The following is a 14068-nucleotide window of genomic DNA, read 5'->3' as shown; positions in this document are numbered from 1 at the left end:
TCAGTACTGTCCACATTCTTGACACTGAAATAAAGCAATAGCTGCCCAGTAAACCACCGATGTCCCAAGGACGTCTACATGATGTTACCCTGAGGACGATGAAGACATCCTGAGGACATCCTGAAACATAATTTTGACATACTTCGGACGTACTCAGAACTGCCAAAATAACATCCGCGCACGTCCCAAGGAAGTCCATAGTACGTCAATGACGACCTTTTACGGACCTCTAGTGGACCTTTTTCCCGTGCCTTAGCCAGGCTTACTGGCGTTCTCTGAACATTACATCAACACCGCACAGCGGTGCGTATCAGTGGCACAAACAAGCAACATTAGATCAAACACTTTATTTCGTATGAAACTGAGCGTCATAGCATCGTATTACCTCACCAGGTATTATATCACAGCGTAACATGACCAGCATTTTTTTGCATTATTATTGAGAACTTACATGTCTTTGAAAACATGATGTCCATGAACACACACAGCATCGGTCCACAAGGGGAAAAACTTAAAGGTATATGCCCGCAATGTCCGAAGTGCGACGCTGAGACATATGTTGAAGCACTGGCATAACCGACGACCATGCTGCACTGTGTTTCGTACAACTGGAGATTTGCGATGTGTCCAGCTTGCCTTTCGTGCGCAAAAATTAACGCTATCCAACTTCGGCTATATTCACTTTTCGCCACGGACTCCCTTCCCTGCCGCGTCATGTGAGCTTAACCTGCAAGAAATGTAATTTCAAAAACACTGCTACAGCAAAATGTCACTGTGAAGTACGCATCGACGTATACGCATACCTTTAGACACAGCGCCTATGGTTGCAGTCTGCAGTAGCCTAGCATTCTGCCTATCAACAGCCCTATTGCCTGCGAAGACGGGAAACGCATGGATAACCACGTAGTAGGAACGTGAATGCCTCGCACACTCACTACGTACCTTCAAAACGGGTAAAATCTTGAAAATGACGCGGGCGACGCCACTTGGAGATCCATAATTCACATTCATCCGCTACAACGTTTCCACACATCTGTAAAAGAGTCAGCAAGGTGCGACACATTGTACTTCCCCGCAAATTCTTTATTAAAATCACTCAGCATTTTTTACATACAGTGGCACAGCCGTAAAGCCGTGGAGCACATGACGAAGTTGCACGGGTGAAGCGTATGCCCAATCTGTTTCGCAGTAAACACAAGTCACTGAAGAGCTCTGAAACGCACTTTAGCGTAACTTACCTGATGTCTTTCAACATTTCTGTGACCTTCCCACGTCGTGAGTGTGCTGTCCCAACCGCGTTGTTCACCGCCATGAATACGTCGAAAGTATCTGAAATTCACAGATTAGACATTAGTAACGGGGCCACTGACGATGTTGCATCTTCACCTTGAAAAGTGCTGGTAGGGTCACGAGTACACTTAGCTGAAAGATAAAGCATAGGGTAATAGGAATCAAAAGGGTAATAATCACACTGCTAGCATAAAGTAATAGAACCCACACGCTAGGAATGATACCAAACAAAAGTTGCTCGAATCGTACAAACATAGAACTAACCTTTAATCTAAGAAATCGCAAGGCTTCTGGACCTATCTTCCAGGGTGCACACATAAAAGCACCCCCAGGCAACACTAGCAGGGCATAAAAACACAATCACAGCAGTCCAGGGCACCAGAGCAACGACGGAACGCGAGACAACGGGAGCCAGAAAAAGGCGTGCGAACGCAACGAAGCTTGCAAGCGAAATGGACGCCGCCCGCAGCGCAGAAACGGCAGGAAGGCCACCTGCCCGCCAGGCCATGCCCCAGCGCCCAGGCGCTCCTCGGAATGTAGCAATGGAACGGAAAGTCGCGCGAAGACGGGACCAACGCTATCGGAAAGAGGACGTTTTCCTCTTCAAAAACACATCTCAATCACCTTCCTACGCCAGCAAGAACCCGATATCGAAAAAAATGACCCAGGCCAGAGAACCGACAGAGAACCGCCGTTGCCACGGTGTTCTAACTCGAGAACCGAGAGGGATAGAAAGATGCGGCAAGTTTCTCCGCGTTTCCCATGTCGAGTGCGTGTGCCCATTAAAAGGAAGTCGGATCCGCCGTGGGCTTCAAGCCTGAAGACAGGGACAAAAATCGGTGAACGGTGGTCGGTGTCAGGAATTTCGAGAATGACGTCTTAACCACTGGAAATGGAGGGCTAGTCACAATTGGAAAGTTGTAGAGCAGGGAACAGAGCACGCGCACACAAAATTTCGACTAAATCGGACATCGGGTAATCGACTTACGACACCGAAAAGTGGGAAGCGTTTCAGGGTGGCTCTAGCCAGCCTCGCAGCTCATCATGCTCTTAAGCCGATATCGGGAGAACGGAATATCGCGTGCCTGCGGGACAAACGCTGTTGGAAAGAGCACATTGAGACCTTCATAACGAAGGCAAACATGACCATGTGGCAGCAACGGGAAGGCTTTTTTTTGGGGGGGGGGCGGGGAAACCGCTGGTTCCATGTATTGGGAGGAGTGTGAACGCGGAATCCTCTAACTCGAGAACTGCTAAATTTAGAGAGACGCGGTGCATTTTATCACGTGCTCCGCGTCGAGAACAGTGGGTTCTCCAATTATGAACCCTGTCCGAGGCGAACTTCTTTCCAACAAGGGCACTGAAGTTCGGAAAAACGAATTTTACTAACGCGTCTCCGCCTACGAGTTCGAAACCACTACAGATCAGTTCCTGTGTGATTTGCGCGATCACACAGCTAATCCAGGCCCGTTCGGACCTGAATTTTGGTCTCGATCCAACAGCCCGGGCGGGATTTACAAGACTTTGAAGGTGTCAGAAGCACCGACGGTTGCCTAGAATTTTCAAACGCCAAAAGAATTCATAACCGCCAGGATTTCTCACAAGCCGCAAGGTGCACGCGTAGGGGGATGGAAGGGAAATTTGTCACAAGAAACAGCATCCCGATATCGCCGCTGCAGGCCAAGATATTAGACACGGGAACCCATCGCGAAACACCGCGATGTCACTCTGATGGATTTAAACCATCACTGGATGGCTAAAAGACGCCGCGGTATCAACCGCCACCTCAAGTGGCATGTGCAGTGCTCAGTTGGAATCTCTATGCATATCTGATCTATTCTGACCGATGATGTCACTACGGTGCCGTAGGGGACCTGGACACATTCTTCTTATTTGTCCATGCTACCAGCCTTCCCGAACCGCGCTCTCTCAGATCCTTAGTCAGTTGGAATTTCACCCTTTCTATCTCTATGAAAATTGCTTGGCCCCTGGTGAAATCCAGCCCATCAACACTCTGTGATGAGAGCTCTTTTTGGTCTTTTAAGATACGTCAGGACTTCGATCCTTATGGTGAAGGGGCACATTTCAGCGCATTTTATGCCAGTGGGCTCGGGTATTCACACTAGCGACGAAACTCCTCATTATTAACCTTAGAAATAAAGTTGTTGTTTTATTGATACTCTAGGCCAATTCCTTCAATTGGTTTCGCATTCTTTGAACTGGTGCAGTGTGTACAAAACATGTTGGATTACATTAAATCAAGTGGAAATCAGCGTTTAGCATTTATATCCATTAAGCCAATTCATTGAATTGCTTCTTTATTCCGTGGGTACGGTCTTCGCCACACAACATAGTGGAACATGATGTCGCGAAGGTATAGCTTCTCTTCAAAAACCCTGATTCTGTCAGTGAGGAACTTGTACCTGACGGCTACATAATGAACGAATTGACTGTCTGATTTGTCTTTGGATCTCGTTGGAATTGTGGCGACAATTCAATGATGTTATGTCTTCTCGTTCCGGCAGGGAAGCACATCTGGAGATGTAGTTGTGTGTGTTCCGTTCTACATGGATATATTGCAAGAGATATCGAGGTCTTCTCGGCCTTCCCAACTACCTTTATTAGTACTACAGTAAAAGGAAACAGAAGCTAGATAGTGTGGTACATCTGCTAAGCTCGGACCATGTCGGGAGTTTCTTTGTAAGTTCAGATGAATAATTTTTGTGTGTTGCCACTTCGGTAACACGGATAAAAATTAGTGTCACTGTTTTAGTTTCTTGCTGCACACTGTTGAATGTTATCATAAGGATACAAAAATATTATGAGCATCGAAAGTATGTTTGTATTCTACTTCTAAATCAACATCCGATCGGGACGCCATTTCGAAGTCCCAGCGATATCATTAAAATACATCCTGGCTAGACAACGCTAGGACGTTTCGAATGACGTCTTATTTACATCATTGGGACATTTTTCGCGGATCAGGACTTCGGGATCTTTTCAGGACGTCCATGGGACATCGGTGGTTTACTGGGTGGGTACTGTCCTGAAATGTTGCATTCCCCCGAGGAATGTCCCAAGTTGGACTTGGTGGTTTCAAATTGAAAAGACGACGCTGAAGAAGAAAACGGCTATGAACACTCACAAAGTGCGCAGTCTACGTACAGCAAACTTGTAGCTAACAACATGGAGAGCGACAGGAGCCGGAAAAGTACTCGGCCCTGTCTATAATCTTACGTATTACTGGCAGACCGCGCGAATTGCAACATTAAAAACATGCATATTGTATTAGTGCAGACATTATTCGCGCCTCCGATTAAATTATTTTTGTTTACCTTCGTAGTTTGCCCCTCAACAACCACGCTCGCATGTGTATCATGAAGGGCGTAGGGTTGCTAACACAGATTTCGTATTTTTCCCGCCTTCGCTACCATTTATATTTACCTTGGAACATTGACGTCTCGCCTAGACGCACTGTTAGTGCCGACCCAAGATCGTGTCACTTCCCTACGCCGGTCTGACGAGTCCCAAGTAGGACGCTGTACTCGGCTGGGACTGCACGATCAAATTGTTAACATACGCTCGACATGCAGACATAGACCATTAGCTATTTTTCCTTTGTAAATGTACTCGCTGGCTTGCACTGCGGCCTCCGTAGATGGCGCTGTCACCGTGGAACATTGACGTCTCGCCGAGACGCACTGTTAGTGCCGACCCAAGATCGTGTCACTTCCCTACGCCGAGCTCACGAGTCCCAAGTAATACCAAACAGGTGTACTCGGCTGGGAGTGCACGATCAAATTGTAAACATATGTTCGACGTGCAGCCATAGAGCATTAGCTGTTTTTCATTTGTATATGTAGTCGCTGGCTTGCACTCCGACCTCCGCAGGTGGCGCTGTCACTGTGGAACATTGACGTCTCGCCGAGACGCACTGTTAGTGCCTATAGTCACTAAATAGGGAGCAGAGTAGCGACACTGAGCCACGCCAGGGAGCGAGACCGCCATCTTGGGTCCGGTGTGACTGCCTTGCCTAGCAATTCGACAGCAACAGCCCCGTCTCCGCCTCTGAACAGCCCGCAGGCGAGCAAGCTCGCAACAGAGGAAACCGGTTGTCCATGGAGGGGACTCAACATGACGACGGGTTCTTGGAAGGAGAAACCACGTGAAATGATCGGCGAAATCGCGGACAACGAACAGCGGTTCCGGCGCGGAAAAGGAATGCGATACTCTGTACTCCTATTTAATGACTTTATTAGTGCCGACCCAAGATCGTGTCACTTCCCTACGCTGGGGTGACGAGTCCCAAGTAGGACGAAACAGCTGTACTTGGCTGCGAGTGCACGATCAAATTGTAAACATATGCTCGTCGTGCAGCCATAGACCATTAGCTATTTTTCCTTTGTAAATGTACTCGCTGGCTTGCACTGCGGCCTCCGTAGGTGGCGCTGTCACCGTGGAACATTGACGTCTCGCCGAGACCCACTGTTAGTGCCAACCCAAGATCGTGTCACTTCCCTACGCCGGGCTGGCGAGTCCCAAGTACGACGAAACAGCTGTACTTGGCTGCGAGTGCACGATCAAATTGTAAACATATGCTCGACGTGCTGCCATAGACCATTAGCTATTTTTCGTTTGTAAATGTACTCGCTGGCTTGCACTGCGGCGTCCGTAGGTGGCGCTGTCGCCGTGGAACATTGACGTCTCGCCTAGACGCACTGTTAGTGCCGACCCAAGATCGTGTCACTTCCCTACGCCGTGCTGACGAGTCCCAAATAAGTCGAAACAGGTGTACTCGGCTGGGAGTGCACGATCAAATTGTAAACATACGCTCGACGTGCAGCCATAGAGCATTAGCTGTCTTTCATTTGTATATGTACTCGCTGGCTTGCACTGCGGCCTCCGTAGATGGCGCTGTCACCGTGGAACATTGACGTCTCGCCGAGACGCGCTGTTAGTGCCGACCCAAGGTCGTGTCACTTCCCTACGCCGCGCTCACGAGTCCCAAATAAGTCGAAACAGGTGTACTCGGCTGGGAGTGCACGATCAAATTGTAAACATACGCTCGACGTGCAGCCATAGAGCATTAGCTGTCTTTCATTTGTATATGTACTCGCTGGCTTGCACTGCGGCCTCCGTAGGTGGCGCTGTCACCGTGGTACATTGACGTCTCGCCGAGACCCACTGTTAGTGCCGACCCAAGATCGTGTCACTTCCCTACGCCGCGCTCACGAGTCCCAAGTAAGACGAAACAGCTGTACTCGGCTGGGCGTGCACGATCAAATTGTAAACATATGCTCGACGTGCAGCTATAGAGCATTAGCTATTTTTCCTTTGTATATGTTCTCGCTGGCTTGCACTGCGGCCTCCGTAGGTGGCGTTGTCGCCGTGGAACATTGACGTCTCGCCTAGACACACTGTTAGTGCCGACCCAAGATCGTGTCACTTCCCTACGCCGAGCTCACGAGTCCCAAGTAAGACGAAACAGGTGTACTCGGCTGGGACTGCACGATCAAATTGTAAACATACGCTCGACGTGTAGCCATAGAGCATTAGCTGTTTTTCATTTGTATATGTACTCGCTGGCTTGCACTGCGGCCTCCGTAGATGGCGCTGTCACCGTGGAACATTGACGTCTCGCCGAGACGCACTGTTAGTGCCGACCCAAGATCGTGTCACTTCCCTACGCCGAGCTCACGAGTCCCAAGTAAGACGAAACAGGTGTACTCGGCTGGGACTGCACGATCAAATTGTAAACATACGCTCGACGTGTAGCCATAGAGCATTAGCTGTTTTTCATTTGTATATGTACTCGCTGGCTTGCACTGCGGCCTCCGTAGGTGGCGCTGTCACCATGGAACATTGACGTTTCGCCGAGACGCACTGTTAGTGCCGAACTAAGATCGTGTCACTTCCCTACGCCGCGCTCACGAGTCCCAAGTAAGACGAAACAGCTGTACTCGGCTGGGAGTGCACGATCACATGGTAAACATATGCTCGACGTGCAGCCATAGAGCATAAGCTATTTCCTCTTTGTATATGTTCTCGCTAGCTTGCACTGCGGCCTCCGTAGGTGGCGCTGTCACCGTGGAACATTGACGTCTCGCGGAAACGCACTGTTAGTGCCGACCCAGATCGCGTCACTTCCCTACGCCACGCTGACGAGTCCCAAGTAGGACGAAACAGCTGTACTTGGTTGGGAGTGCACGATTAAATTGTAAACATATGCTCGACCTGCAGCCATAGAGCATTAGCTATTTTCCTTTGTATATATTCTCGCTGGCTGGCACTGCGGCCTCCGTAGGTGGCGCTGTCACCGTAGAACATTGACGTCTCGCCTAGACGCACTGTTAGTGCAGACCCAAGATCGTGTCACTTCCTTACGCCTGGCTGACGAGTCCCAAGTAGGACGCTGTACTCGGCTGGGAGCGCACGATCAAATTGTAAACATATGCTCGACGTGCAGCCATAGAGCATTAGCTAGTTTTCCTTTGTATATGTACTCGCTGGCTTGGACTGCGGCCTCCGTAGGCGGCGCTCTCACCGCCTAACATTGACGTCTCGCCGAGACGCACTGTTACTGCCGACCCAAGATCGTGTCACTTCCTTACGCCGGGCTGACGAGTCCCAAGTAGGACGAAACAGCTGTACTTGTCTGCGAGTGCACGATCAAATTGTAAACATATGCTCGACGTGCAGTCATAGACCATTAGCTATTTTTCCTTTGTATATGTACGCGCTGGCTTCTACTGCGGCTTCCGTAGGTGGCCCTGTCGCCGTGGAACATTGACGTCTCGCCTAGACGCACTGTTAGTGCCACCCAAGATCGTGTCACTTCCCTACGCCGGGTTGACGAGTCGTAAGTAGGACGCTGTACTCGGCTGGGAGTGCACGATCAAATTGTTAACATATGCTCGACGTGCAGCCACAGAGCATTAGCTATTTTTCCTTTGTATATGTACTCACTGGCTTGCACTGCGGCTTCCGTAGGTGGCGCTGTCACCGTGGAACATTGACGTCTCGCCGAGACGCACTGTTAGTGCTGACCCAAGATCGTGTCACTTCTCTACGCCGCGCTGACGAGTCCCAAGTAGGACGAAACAGCTGTACTTGGTTGGGAGTGCACGATTAAATTGTAAACATATGCTCGACGTGCAGCCATAGAGTGTTAGCTATTTTTCCTTTGTATATGTTCTCGATGGCTGGCACTGCGGCCTCCGTAGGTGGCGCTGTCACCGTACAAGATTGACGTATCGCCTAGACGCACTGTTAGTGCAGACCCAAGATCGTGTCACTTCCCTACGCCGGGTTGACGAGTCGTAAGTAGGACGCTGTACTCGGCTGGGAGTGCACGATCAAATTGTTAACATATGCTCGACGTGCAGCCACAGAGCATTAGCTATTTTTATTTTGTATATGTACTCACTGGCTTGCACTGCGGCTTCCGTAGGTGGCGCTGTCACCGTGGAACATTGACGTCTCGCCGAGACGCACTGTTAGTGCCACCCAAGATCGTGTCACTTCCCTACGCCGCGCCGACGAGTCCCAAGTAGGACGAAACAGCTGTACTTGGCTGGGGGTGCACAATTAAATTGTAAACATATGCTCGACGTGCAGCCATAGAGCATTAGCTATTTTTGCATTGTATATGTACTCGCTGGCTTGCACTGCGGCCTCCGTAGGTGGCGCTGTCACTGTGGAACATTGATGTCTCGCCTAGACGCACTGTTAGTGCCGAACCAAGATCGTGTCACTTCCCTACGCCGGGCTGACGAGTCGTAAGTAGGACGCTGTACTCGGCTGGGAGTGCACGATCAAATTGTAAACATATGCTCGACGTGCAGTCATAGACCATTAGCTATTTTTCCTTTGTATATGTACGCGCTGGCTTCTACTGCGGCTTCCGTAGGTGGCCCTGTCGCCGTGGAACATTGACGTCTCGCCTAGACGCACTGTTAGTGCCACCCAAGATCGTGTCACTTCCCTACGCCGGGTTGACGAGTCGTAAGTAGGACGCTGTACTCGGCTGGGAGTGCACGATCAAATTGTTAACATAAGCTCGACGTGCAGCCACAGAGCATTAGCTATTTTTCCTTTGTATATGTACTCACTGGCTTGCACTGCGGCTTCCGTAGGTGGCGCTGTCACCGTGGAACATTGACGTCTCGCCGAGACGCACTGTTAGTGCCGACCCAAGATCGTGTCACTTCCCTACGCCGCGCTGACGAGTCCCAAGTAGGACGCTGTACTCGGCTGGGAGTGCACGATCAAATTGTAAACATATGCTCGACGTGCAGCCATAGACTATTAGCTATTTTTCCTTTGTATATGTACTCGCTGGCTTGCACTGCGGCCTCCGTCGATGGCGCTGTCACCGTGGAACATTGACGTCTCGCCGAGACGCACTGTTAGTATGGCGGGCTAGAATTCCTTCTAGCCCGCCATACTGTTAGTGCCGACCCAAGATCGTGTCCACTTCCCTACGCCTGGCTCACGAGTCCCACGTAAGACGAAACAGGTGTACTCGGCTGGGAGTGCACGATCAAATTGTAAGCCTACGCTCGACGTGCAGCCATAGAGCATTTGCTGTTTTTCATTTGTATATGTACTCGCTGGCTTGCACTGCGGCCTCCGTAGGTGGCGCTGCCACCGTGGTTCATTGACGTCTCGCCGAGATGCACTGTTAGTGCCGACCCAAGATCGTGTCACTTCCCTACGCCGCGCTCACGAGTCCCAAGTAAGACGAAACAGCTGTACTCGGCTGGGAGTGCCCGATCAAATTGTAAACATATGCTCGACGTGCAGCCATAGAGCATTAGCTATTTTTCCTTTGTATATGTACTCGCTGGCTTGCACTGCGGCCTCCGTAGGTGGCGTTGTCGCCGTGGAACATTGACGTCTCGCCTAGACGCACTGTTAGTGCCGACCCAAGATCGTGTCCCTTCCCAACGCCGTGCTGACGAGTCCCAAGTAGGACGCTGTACTCGGCTGGGAGTGCACGATCAAATTGTAAACATATGCTCGACATGCAGCCATAGACTATTAGCTATTTTTCCTTTGTATATGTACTCGCTGGCTTGCACTGCGGCCTCCGTAGATGGCGCTGTCACCGTGGAACATTGACGTCTCGCCGAGACGCACTGTTAGTGCCGACCCAAGATCGTGTCACTTCCCTACGCCGTGCTGACGAGTCCCAAGTAGGACGCTGTACTCGGCTGGGAGTGCACGATCAAATTGTAAACATATGCTCGACGTGCAGCCATAGACTATTAGCTATTTTTCCTTTGTATATGTACTCGCTGGCTTGCACTGCGGCCTCCGTAGATGGCGCTGTCACCGTGGAACATTGACGTCTCGCCGAGACGCACTGTTAGTGCCGACCCAAGATCGTGTCACTTCCCTACGCCTGGCTGACGAGTCCCAAGTAAGACGAAACAGGTCTACTCGGCTGGGAGTGCGCGATCAAATTGTAAACATACGCTCGACGTGCAGCCATAGAGCATTAGCTGTTTTTCATTTGTATATGTACTCGCTGGCTTGCACTGCGGCCTCCGTAGGTGGCGCTGTCACCGTGGTACATTGACGTCTCGCCGAGACGCACTGTTAGTGGCGACCCAAGATCGTGTCACTTCCCTACGCCGCGCTCACGAGTCCCAAGTAAGACGAAACTGCTGTACTCGGCTGGGAGTGCACAATTAAATTGTAAACATATGCTCGACGTGCAGCCATAGAGCAATAGCTATTTTTCCATTATATATGTACTCGCTGGCTTGCACTGCGGCCTCCGTAGATGGCGCTGTCACCGTGGAACATTGACGTCTCGCCGAGACGCACTGTTAGTGCCTATAGTCACTAAATTGGGCACAGAGTAGCGACACTGAGCCACACTAGAGAGACTTGGCCTTCGGGAGAGGAAAATCAGTTGCGCTGCGCATGCGCTAGAAGGGATGTCACGTGTCTCTCTTTGCTGCCGCCGTGCCGTCTGCTCGCTTCGCCTGCGCATGCGCTAGTACACAGCGGTTTGTTTGCTTGAGGATGAAATTTGTGGTTTGTGGTAGCGGTGAAGCAACTTTGCCAAATATTCCGTTCAAGTTCCTCGCTGGATGTCCCGCTCGTCCGTCGATGTTCAACAAGGTGAGGGAACGTTTCAGCAACGCGTGCGAGTTTCATGCTCGCGGTTCGAAAGGTGAGGGCGTCTGCACAAAATTGTAAAATGGGCCGCTCTGTTACTACAGATGCAACACGTGCCAGTCCACTTTTTCTCAGCTGCACCCTCTCAGTTCAGGCAGCAGCAGTACCAGGTGTATGTACATAACTTCCAAGACACACGAGTGCAATTCTGAAGCTGGTAAGTACGTCTCATGCTACACACCACTCGCGTTCAACGCTCTTATTTTGCATGTGTTGTAGCAAATGATTCAGTGGCATAAACCGGTAGACTGGTGCGTAATGTACACCCATAGTGCCAAGTTGGACTAATTCTGGTGACGTGTTCGTAAAATCTGTGTAATCGGACTGTCTAATTGTCACCTGTTCCATCTTAATACCGAAGTCGGTATATGAGTAAGAAATATCGTGGTTTCGGCAATTATCAGTAATCTTTCGTTGTGCTTAATGATTCCTATTATTTTGTATTTGTGTTTTTACTCAGAATTATCATTATATTCTTAACTGGAGCAACAAAATTACCAAACACATGAGGATTGTGTTGAAACTGAGGCCATTGCTGATTTTTACTGATTTCAGATTTTCAGCCATGGAGAGAAGAAATGCAGGATGCAGCCAAGAGTCATTTTACTAAAGGCATAGGGGTAAAACGATTGAAAGATGGAGGTTTAAAGTGTTATTATATTTGTAACTGATTGGATGCTTTTATAGAGAGGACACATCAAAGGAAAAGGTCCATCAAATCACAAGGTTCCGTCAGGCGTGGGGACACCTGCCTAGCTGATATGACTGCAATGTTCCAAACTGGCAAGGTCTCGTTTGTCTTCCAAGCTTCCTATTATGCACATGATTTTGGGGCTGTCCTACACCCCACTTACAAAAACAGAGGAAGATGTAATAGAGGCAGCCCGTGCAGGGGGGGTATATGTTTATTCACACAAAAGGAGATGTCATCCAAGCAAGTGCCAGCTTGCTACTCCTTAAAAAAAGAAAAAAAAACAGGTACGGGAGAAGCCGCGATGGCAACGATGTGCTGCGGGCGTACAGGCACTTGTAAAACACTATGTTGTACTGGAATGTCCTTTTTTACCTTCCAGAAACTATTTGTTTATGTTAGGGAAACTACGTGACGGCATTGCACTCAGCGTACTATGCAGCTCAGTGTTCGGGGTGTGCTGGATGGCACGTTTCAAAGGATCCAATTCACCTCACTACAAGGAAGTACCTGTACATCACCATGAGGGACTATAATATATGCTACAGTGAGAGTAAACACGACGACAACCAAACCAGTGTTGCCTTGTTGGTCAGTTCTATCAGAGCCCGAACAAACAGTCCAGTGCTTTCCCTCACACACAAAGGCAAGAAGGATGATCCTACAGTCTTTTAACGAGGAACTACTGACATGTTGCAAGATGAGGATTTCTTGCTAGTTCTCATGACAGGCATGCAAAAACAGCTGTTAAGGCATTTGGGCACCAACAAAAGTGTGATGAACACAGGAGGAGCAGGAAAGCTAGCTGGTGTTGACTTGATGTTAATGCCGAAGTGTACACTTTCTTTTTACCCGTCTCTCCTTCACTTCGTGTACTAACGCTTCATTGCTGGTTTGTGTTCGTCTCGTCCCGTGTTCGTCCTGTGCTTTCCCTCAAACTCAAGGCAATGTTAACGTCAAAAGAAAAGTGTGCATATATTCTACACATAGCACCACAGATGGGTCATTCTATGTGATAGTTGTGTACTGCCACTTCATACATTTTGGGTAATGGTTCAGGTGAAACACTTTACAGCCATGCATGCTCTCCTGCATTGACTTTTCAACTGAAGACAATATGCCCCATTTTTAGCTTGGTGTGGGGTATATTACAGCAGGTAAATACATTTAAGTGTGGTGATATACATACACATAACACACATAATTGGCAATTTGTATATCCTATAAAGTGCTCTGACCTGAGAAATCTTGTAGAAAAAAGTTGTGTTAATATTCTGCCAATAAGAAGTGGAATAAACTTTCCACTCACTGCACTAGGCAGTTTGTTTTATTCCGTGTGTTTATATCTCTCCAGTACTGAGTACTCTCTTGCAATATAACGAGACAACTGCCCCTGACTGATGGTATTGTTTTCTTCAGCTGCAACAGATGCTTTTTACCATGAAAATACTAACATCAGTTGGCATTGCATAAAACTTTGGTGAGCTCAAAGCCACTGTGTGTATTCTTTTGAATGATTTATCTAAGGAAATGTACGCCCTTCCAACATCCATCAGCAAACTCTTCATGACTATACATAATGCATAATTATTTCATTAGATTAAAGGAAAAATATATTGGCATCACACCAGCTCAATTGCCGTCTTTCGTTATCATCAAAAATATGGTGGCCGAGGTACATGACTCTCATCAACATTTTGATAATGTAATTCGCATACAATGCTCAATCATTTTAAAGTTCTTCATGCACATCATTACGCCTTGTATATTCAAGTTGGCTTCTACTTTGTCTCATGCTAGTGTTGGCTATCCGTGCGGTAGCCAGAAAATATTATGGGGGGTTCTATGGGGACCTCCCAGATGCACTAGTAAAGGTACGATCTTGGCTATGCAATG

General features: G+C 48.8%; 1 long non-coding RNA gene across 1 annotated transcript; it reads right to left on the bottom strand.

Moving 5' to 3' along the window:
- Window positions 1-338: 338 nt before the first annotated feature.
- On the bottom strand, window positions 339-1015 carry LOC135371161 (uncharacterized). The gene is made up of 3 exons (XR_010415526.1): window positions 943-1015; window positions 804-872; window positions 339-727 (listed from the first exon to the last, which is right to left on the bottom strand). It is a non-coding gene; the product is annotated as an uncharacterized LOC135371161 (long non-coding RNA).
- Between the last annotated feature and the right edge of the window lie 13053 nt (window positions 1016-14068).

The sequence above is a fragment of the Ornithodoros turicata genome, chromosome 1, assembly GCF_037126465.1.
Source record: "Ornithodoros turicata isolate Travis chromosome 1, ASM3712646v1, whole genome shotgun sequence".
NCBI lineage: Eukaryota > Metazoa > Arthropoda > Arachnida > Ixodida > Argasidae > Ornithodoros > Ornithodoros turicata.
Note: the sequence above shows the minus strand (reverse complement) of the source record. Positions and strands in the feature narration are given on the sequence as shown.